The following is a 9,755-nucleotide window of genomic DNA, read 5'->3' as shown; positions in this document are numbered from 1 at the left end:
TGTAGTTGTGGAAGATGAGCCGGTGATTGCTCTGTCTTTTAAAAAAAAGTTGAAAAAAAACCTGTCTGCGTAGACTCTTCCAGAGAGTTTTCTTTAGAGAGAGAGAGAAGCTCAATGAGAGATAGAGAGAGAGACCAACTTCATTCTATAAGCAGTGTTCTGGCAAAATCATTTTCACAAACATACAAAAATCCCTCCAAGACAAATCTGAATCGGAAATTTTACAATACTAGCCAGTATTTTTGCAAAATTACACTATTTTCCATGTATTTTAAGCGGAATTTTCTCCTTCTTACCCTCCCCTCAACAGGTTACTTTGATTTTGCAACAACTCAAGGCTAAACTGAGGCACACTTTTCCCGAACACTGGTGCAATCCTTGCTTTCATGCAATGACTTTGCATTGACCTCGGCCTCTTCTTTAGCCTTCATGTCGGCAATACCCGGGTGATCGTCATCACCTCCCTAGCCCTTGCCCATATTGAAGCCCTCGTTAATAAGGGTCCCCTCTTGCAGCTCGCCCTGAAAATTCAAAAAGAGGATTTTGGAAATTCTCAGAGTGAGTCCACGTCGACGCGGGCTCATTTATCTGGTCACTGATGAAAATGAGTACGATTGACCTTGTTGCCTTCATTAGTCTGACTCCAACATGCTTCTAGCCCAACCTCGTCGCTACATGCACTGCTGAAGTGAAGGCATCAATGGTGGAGGTTTAATCTACCATTGATCAAATCTAGTCTTGCAAAAATATTAGGGCTCTCTTGGCATCAAGAATGCCCTTCAACCCCTGGACGTCCCGCCTCGGGGCACTCTGCCTTAACCATCTAGGCTAGCAGGCATCACTATGCATGCGGCAAGGTCCTATGTACAAAAGTCTTTAAAAGTCTTGCCTCCCCTGTTGCGGCAATCCACCGTCCCGGATCCTGCCCCTCTTGCAGATTGAGGTGCAGTTGTTGATCTCTTTACTCCACTGCATATCAATAATAGACAAGTCTTGCCAAACCAAATCCAATGAATAGGGACATTCATATTAGCCTTTCCTAGCCAACACTGTTGTGTCAAAGTTGTTCGTTGTAACAGCCAACAACCCAGTCACCCCTTGGAGGGGGGTACCCTATGGGGTGCTCAAGCAGGTGCACATTGGGATTTCACTTTGTTCAAATTTTGCAAGATAGAGAAAAACCTAATAGGGGTGGGACAACTCCACAAGGTAGTGGAGAGGTTGCATCAAGAGGACAACGGACATGTTAAAGGAAGCTGCAAGAGTGGAGCCTAATTATTGCATATAATGGGATCACAATCTTGTAAGAGTCTCATGCGAGGGAGGGGAAGATGTTGAAGCCCTTTACGCATGGCAGATTATCCTACGGTCAAGAAGGTAGAGATACTAACGATGGTGAATCTGTTGATCAAATTACCGTGGATGCTACTTCATCCAACTCATTGTACCTTTTGATCACACACACTGCATGTGTGCTTGTGTCGCTATTACTAGTCGAGGGCCTCTTCGTTCTCTTTTGTAGAATATCAAAGCCTTCCTTTGGCATTCACAACAAATGTGGCACTCTTCCATTTCTTCAAGCTGGGCCATTGACGACTAAGTGTATTGGCAGATGGAACGATGCGGCATTCACCTTGGGCAAGCTTTTAGGGTTTAAGTTCTATATGTATCTTGTTGGGTTTTGCTCGTTTTTATGATTGCTCGGAAAGGTTTGCTCGGAGTTTGAAATTCCCTGGTTTTATAAAGATTGCAAAAGGAGACCACCAATATTTTCAACAAAACATCCTCCTTACAGAGTGTTAAACCATGTAGAAAGAGACCTAAGTATGTTATAAGTAAAGCAAGAAAAAGGAGTGACCGATCGGAGTAACTTGAGTAGAAAGCTCCATGCTTTGTATCAGAAACGCAGTAACTAGTTTCAAGCAATCAAGAAGAGTACAACCAAAACTACGCAGGGGCAGAGATGCGCCCTCACCTTTAAATAGAGCAGAGAGGGAGGTTGTCATAACTCCAAATTGCACAGATATCCAGGCATTTAGGGGGATCTCCAGCAGAGCAAATGAAGCCGCCTGCGTGGTGCCATGAGGAGGTAGCCAAAGTATTCACGACAGGGTTTCACCCATGGTAAAAAATACTCAAGTGTTGCGACGGGCTATACCCGGTAGTATTACCCATAGGAGATGGTTAACAAAACCTAGGGGGTAACTGAGCTCGCGCACTCCCTCAAGTGAGGTGGAGTGTGTGTAGTCCTTCTAGCCACTGCCTTATCAGCCTTTTTTTTAAACAAAGGGGTTCTTTTTAAATTCTCATAGAGGAGGATTAAAAATATTCTGAAGCTCTCTTTTTATAAAAGAAAAATATCAATAACTAGTAAAGCAGCCTAGTGTGTGTGTTTGCAATTAACAAAAAGAAAAATCCCAACAGGTGCCAATCCAAGGGCTAGGTTTATGTGTTGTCCCCCTTTCTTAACTAAAAAAAGACTAAGAGTACTATGTTACCATATACATGTGGTAGTGATGTGTGTGAACACACTAGGACCGCCGGGGCATTTTTTCCCTCTTTAGGAGGTTTTTTCCCCCGTGCATTGTATATACGCCCATCACTCTAGGGCTATCTATCTTTCCATTGCACACTAAGTAACACACTCTCTATTGTGTGCCTTGAGCTTCCTTCGTCTTCTCCAAGCTGTGTGTGTTTCTCTACAACCCTAATTCCAACAATTGGTATCAGAGCAGGTCACGTCCTCCCGGGCTTAGTCGCCAGCTGCTCCAGCACACGCCTACTGACTTTCTCCGATTTCAGTGAGCTTTGGCGAGCGTTCGCAGGTCGACAAATATTTTGGGGTAGCTCGAAGAGCTTGGTCTGCTCATAATTTTGATTTGGGCTCATTTCGGCCTCCGTTTCCACTACAGGCAATACTGCACAGGCTATTTCGTCATTTTGTGCAGAATTTTTGTCAGTGCCGTTTTTTGCATAACAGGTGCCTTACAGTCTTCTACGGTTTGTGCTATATAGCACAGGTTGTTCCCGCTCCGTTTCTCCTATTTTCGGGCAGTTTTCACATCAGGTGCAGCATTTACCATGGCTGACAACAACAACACAGATGTGTTCAAGATGTTTGCTGCTGAGGACAGGTTGGATGGGGACAACTACCCTATGTGGGCTTATATGATGCAACATGTTCTTGTGTCAAAGGGTGTCTGGAACATTGTGCAAGGCATTGATGTACGTCCTGGTTCTGAGGATGTAGACGATGTTGAGGATGTTGCAGGTCTTGCTGCAAGGATTGCTGCTATTAGAGTTGTTTTACCTACGGCAGAACAAGCTCGTTGGGATGTAAAGGATGCATAGGCTCATGCATTGATTGCGTTGTCTGTGAAGCGCACCATTGTTCCTCACATCCGTTCAGCAAAATTTTCAAAACAGGCTTTGGATATTTTAGCTGGTCTTTATGCAAGTCGCAATGAGGCTAAAATTGCTTTGCTGCGTAAAGAGCTGGAGTCGAAGATTATGCATGAGGAAGATGACATGGACACTTTTCTTGCTAGTGTCAAGGATATCAATGAGCAGCTTATTTCTGCAGGTGAAGTCATTTCAAACAGTTCCCTTGTGCAGACTGTTCTTGATGCCTTACCAGATTCCTACCAGACTTTTGCTAGTACTTGGAGACTTATGACCCAAGGAAATCCAGAAGTTGTCAAGTTTGATGCATTATGCACATTGCTGTTGCAAGAGTCACTGTCCAGAAAAAACAGGACTAGACAGCGTGCAATTGAACAGGATTTTATTGCTTCTCAAAGAAAGGGTGGTAACAGTAATGCAGCCACTTCTTATGGTTCTGCTGCGAGTGGCAAAAATTATGTTCCTAATGCTTCTGCTGGCAGCAATTCGTCTGGAAATTATGGTGATAAGGGCAAAAAGAAGATGCGTTGCCATTATTGTAAAGCCAATGATCACTTGATCAAGTCGTGTCCTAAGTTGAAGGCCAAAGAGGCTAAGAAGAAAGAGGGTGGTTCCACTGCAAATGCTGGTTCCACTACAAATGCAGCCATTGTTGAGTCTTCTGTGAAAGGAGACTGTGTTGCTGATGTTGATGCAGAATGGGCTTTTAGCGCAGAGTGCACTTACAATCCTGTTGTCCATGATGCATGCTTGTCACTTGTTGCTGCAGATTCACATGTGTGGTATGTCGACAGTGGTGCTACAAAGCACATTACCTCACATCGTGAATTGTTTACCTCTCTTGAGTCTCTCCCTCATGGGAATTCAGTCACTTGTGCCAACAACGCCTCTTATCTAGTTCAGGGAGTTGGAAAGATTGTGCTCACTGCTGCTAATGGCAGTTCCTTCACACTTGTTGATGCACTCAGTTCCTTCACACTTGTTGATGCACTTTATGTACCTAGGATCAAGAAGAATCTCTTGTCTGTATCCGCACTTGCTAGACTTGGACTTGTAGTCAAAGTTGTGGATGACAGATGTACAGTTCATGATCTCAGTTTTGGTGATGAAATTGTTGCATCTGGCCTTTTGTGCCGCGGGATGTATAAGCTCACTTTGTATGACAAGTGTGGACAAAATTTTGCAAATGCTGTTGCAGATTCAAGGGCTATTTCAGATGCAAAACTTTGGCATGCACGTTTTGGTCATCTGAATTTTGCCAGTTTGCTGCGTTTGCAGAAATCTGATATGGTTGCTTCTTTGCCGCCTCTTGAAGCACCTGTCAAACATGTTTGTGAAGGCTGTATTTTGGGTAAGATGCAACGTTCTAAATTTCCAAAGGATGGTTCAGTTCGGGCCACATGCAGGTTGCAGCTTGTGCATAGTGATGTTTGTGGGCCCATGCAAACTCCTTCCTTGGGCAATTACCTGTACTTCGTGACTTTCATTGATGATTACTCCAGGCATGCATGGGTATTTTCGCTTAAAGAGAAGTCCAAAGTTTTTATGTGCTTCAAACAATTTCTGGCTATGGCTGAAAATGTCTCGAAATGTACTATGGGCACCCTTCGTTCCGATCGAGGGGGGACTATATGTCTCATGAATTTAATGCATTTCTGGCTAGTCGTGGGATAAAACACCAATGTACAGTGCCTTATACACCTCAGCAAAATCATGTTGTTGAGAGGGAAAACAGGTCACTGACGGAAATGGCACGATTTATGGTCAAAAGTCAAGCTTTGCCGCATTCTTTTTGGCTTGAGGCCATCATGTGTGCCACTTATGTACTTAACAGGTGTCCTACGAAAGCTTTGCAGTCTATTACTCCATATGAAGCATGGCATGATAGAAAGCCTTATGCAACCAACAAACCTTTTATTCAGACAATAACCGCCATATTGCCATAGCCTTTGAATCATGTTATGATGCGCCATTACGGCCATTTAATATAAGCCAGGTACCGATATTGTGACAGTAATCAATTCAGCCAAAACCAACAATAAGGTAGTGTGCGGAGGGTAGAGCACCACACACCCCCTCTTTTTCTCAATCAAAAAATACAGACCCGGCACAGAGTAATAATTATTAATCAGGGCACAAAACACTACCATATTGCAAAACAGAGATTAGTAAGCAAGACAAGAAAATAACCCAATTTGTACTCGTTACCAGAGCAGAAAAAAGCACCCCTAATCAGCCATATGCTTTGACCACCAGCCACATGGTGGATTTTTAGAACCAGAAGCAGTTATTTTAATGCACCATTTGGTAATCATACAACGTTGAAAAACCCCATGCCTGATTTTATAAAGATTGCAAGAGGAGACCACCAATATTTTCAACAAAACATCCTCCTTACAAAGTGTTAACCCATGCGGAAAGAGACCTAAGTATGCTATAAGTAAAGCAAGAAAAATCAGTGACCGACCGGAGTAACTTGAGTAGAGAGCTCAATGCGTTGTATCAGAAACGCAGTAGCTAGTTTGAAGCAATCAAGCAAAGTACAACCAAAACTAAGTGAGGGGCAGAGATGCGCCCTCACCTTTAAATAGAGCAGGGAGGGAGGTTGTCATAACTCCAAATCACGCAGATATCCAGGCGTTTAGGGGGATCTCCAGCAGAGCCAATGAAGCCGCCTGCGCAGTTCCATGAGGAGGTAGCCAAAGTATTCACAGCAGGGTTTCACCCAAGGTAAAAAATACTCAAGTGTTGCGACGGGCTATACCTGGTAGTATTACCCATAGGAGGTGGTTAACAAAACCTAGGAGGTAAGTGAGCTCGGGCACTCCCTCAAGTGAGGTGGAGTGTGTGTAATCCTTCTAGCCACTGCCTTATCAGGCTTTTTTTAAAACAAAGGGGTTTTTTTTTAATTCTCATAAAGGAGGCTTAAAATTATTCTGAAGCTCTCTTTTTATACGTGAAAAAATATCAAGAACTAGTAAAGCAGCCCTCTGTGTGTGTGTGTGTGTGTGTGTGTGTGTGTGTGTGTGTGTGTGTGTGTGTGTGTGTGTGTGTGTGTGTGTGTGTGTGTGTGTGTGTGTGTGTGCGCGTGTAATTAAGAAAAAGACAAATCCCAACATGTCCCGATCCAAGGGCTAGGTTTATGTGTGTTCCCCCCTTTTTTAACTAAAAAAAGAGTAAGAGTACTAAAGTAACACTGTGTGTGTGTGTGTGTGTGTGTGTGTGTGTGTGTGTGTGTGTGTGTGTGTGTGTGTGTGTGTGTGTGTCTCATAAAAACTAATATCTAATACCCCCAAATGATTTTCTCATGGTAAACTAATCATTTAATATGGGGAAGTACCAGGAGAGTAAAAGCTAGAATATTGATAAGGCTACTAGACCGGTCTCTGTCCAGATCCACAGAAGAGAAAATAGGGATCCAAATGGGGACAGCCTGCAAAAGAGCAATGTGCTTCAATGGGGCTTAAAAGGCCTAAGCTTCAACTCCATTAAGACTTCCATAGGCCAAGGTTCCAAAAATTAGATCTTTTATCCAATGGCCAATGGTCATGGGAAGACTAAAAAGTCTTCCCACATCCCTATGAAGGAGGGGGCAAGCCCATATTGTAGTGGATGAGAGAGAAACACACACACACACACACACACACACACACTCCAAATCTCCCCCTTTACACAAAGGGAATATTGGACAAATGTCAAGCTCCTAGGCCAGTTGCCCCCAACCTCCCCTCAAATCCTATTGAATGGCCATAGAGGTGGACCAATGAGAATTAGGCTAAAGTAAACTTAGTCTAATCAATTTAAAACTGCTTGATAAAAGAACCAATAGAAATTAAGCTCCCTAGAAGACTATTGGACAGTCTACCAAGCGGTCCAATGAGCATCTAGCAGCCCAATGGCTTGCCTGATTCCTATTGGCCAGAAGACAGAAAGGTCCAATAAAGTTTTGACGAATTATTTAAATACCTAAAGCTCTCACAAAAGGGGAAAGGGGGACACTTGTCAAAAGGCTATCAACTATGCTTCTAATTTGTGATTGGCTAAGCTTTACAGGAGTCAACGGGAGGCCAGCATGAATTTAGCAAGAGGGGTCGACCAAGATGAGAGAAGGGGCTGCATTTTACTCTTAACACAATGTTACACACACACGCGCGCATGCACACACACACACACACACAAATCATGTGTGCAAGAAGAGCTCCATCTCCTTCTCCAAGCATTGAGAAGTAGAGGCCTACACCAACAACTCTTGGCTATGGAATTCAAATCCAACCAAGAGCCAAACTTCAATGGCATGCTCATCTCCTTTACCGTGCTAAATACTAAGCTAAGCTATGCTATTAGAGTGACTATGTGAGGAGAATACGTCTTTCTCGTAGGATACCTCTTCTTCCTCTCAATCTATCCTCATTCCCTGCTAACTCTCACCATTTTTGAAGGGGTGTGAGGTCTTGGCACTGAGGCTAGGGACACTAGGTGTGATTTTCAAGCATAATTTGGTGCATGAAGCTTCCATCTTCATTGAACCAACGAGTTTTGTCAAGGAGCACAAGAATTGCATTGTACAAAAGTCTCCTTTGATGGGAGAAGCTATAATACAAAGCCTTTATGTAGGGGGGAGGGGGGAGGGGGGACCGGCTCCATGTAAATCTGGTCCTCAACTATTGTCAATTGTTCTATTTCTCTCTTTTCAAGTATTGTCAATGCCAAATTAGCTAGGTGTAAATTTCTATGTTGCTTTCTCAATTAAGTACTCTCTCTATCCTCATTAGTAACTTGTTCTTAATGAAATGCTTACTATGTTATCAATTTCTGTACAGACAGGTTATTAGTGCATTAAAATGTTTGTGTGTGTGTGTGTGTGTGTGTGTGTGTGTGTGTGTGTGTGTGTGTGTGTGTGTGTGTGTGTGTGTGTGTGTGTGTGTCATCAAGTTGATGAGAATAGAATAGTCAAGTCTGAAGCCAAAGAGCTATATCATATCAAAAAATACATGAGTCTCATTGGAGCTATAAGTGACAATGTTAACAGAGAGGATTATACTCCAGTCAGAGTTTTAAGGCTTTATGAGACAACAAGAATAGTAGAAATTCTATTCATAGTCATTTGTACAAGTTTTCCATGCTTTAACCAGTTTCTATGGTAGTCCTTAAACAAACCGTCCATCCAAGAGTAGTTCGTTTATAGGTAAAATGTTTGTGAAATTGTAAGAATCAAAATAACTACAAGGGTAAGTAATTTTGGATTAACTTGCAACCTAAAACCAATAAAGTCAAAGACTACAATAGTTGTGAGCACGATCCGATCTATAGATAAGGAAAGACCACCTAACACCTGTCAACCTAAGAAGGAAGTATAGACAGTGGGTCCATCAAAGCCTACAGACAAAAATCTCCAAAGCCAGCATCCTGGTTTCCCAGCTTTCTGGGAGAACCTTGTGTTTAGGACGTGTGTGTTGCTATTTTTAGACTTATACTTATACACAAAAGAACATAACAATTCAAAAGACAGCTAGCTCTAGGCAAAGGACAATGATTATCACAAAAACAACTCAGTCTTTGATTCATTTTTGTACATCATAGTGAGAATGAGGTATCATTCTAGTGTTTTGTACATAAGATACTCAAGACAAACTTATTTTGAAGTGAAAGAGGGCAGTTTTGATAGTGATGGATAGCAGCAATAGCAGCTTAGCCAAAAAGATCCTAAGTAAAGATAGAGTCCTCACCTGCATCCATATAAACAAGACAATGGATTCTTTAGCCTTGAATATGTATTATAGGTTTCAACAAACCTATTACTTATTATCCATGGCCTACTTTAAACCTTTTTAACTTATATCTACCATCCATGTAGTGTTAAATATCATCAAGTATCCATTCTCATAGCAGTTTTCCACATATGAAAGTGACATATGTGTGTGTGAGTATGTGTGTTCCCGCCCCAACCCAGGCACCACACTCAATGAGTCGGCAGTAGGCCCATTGAGTATGAGCCTACTATCAAGTTGATGAGAATAGAATAGTCAAGTTTGAAGCCAAAGAGCTTTATCATATCAAAAAATCTATGATTCTCATCAAAGCTATAAGTGATAATGTTAACAGAGAGTATTATACTCCAGTTGGAGTTTTAAGGCTTCATTAGCCAGTAGAGAATACTATGGATTCCGTTCATAGTCATTCATAGAAGTTTTCCATGCTTTAACCAATTTCTATGGATAGTCCTCAAATGAACCGTCCATCCAAGGGTAGTTCGTTTATAGGTAAAATGTTCTGAAAATCATAAGAATTGAAATGATTGCACAAGGGAAAGTAATATTGCATTAACCTGCAACCTAAAACCAATAGTGTCAAAG

Source organism: Adiantum capillus-veneris, chromosome 11, assembly GCF_014529385.1.
Source record: "Adiantum capillus-veneris isolate H3 chromosome 11, ASM1452938v2, whole genome shotgun sequence".
Classification (NCBI taxonomy): domain Eukaryota; kingdom Viridiplantae; phylum Streptophyta; class Polypodiopsida; order Polypodiales; family Pteridaceae; genus Adiantum; species Adiantum capillus-veneris.
Note: the sequence above shows the minus strand (reverse complement) of the source record.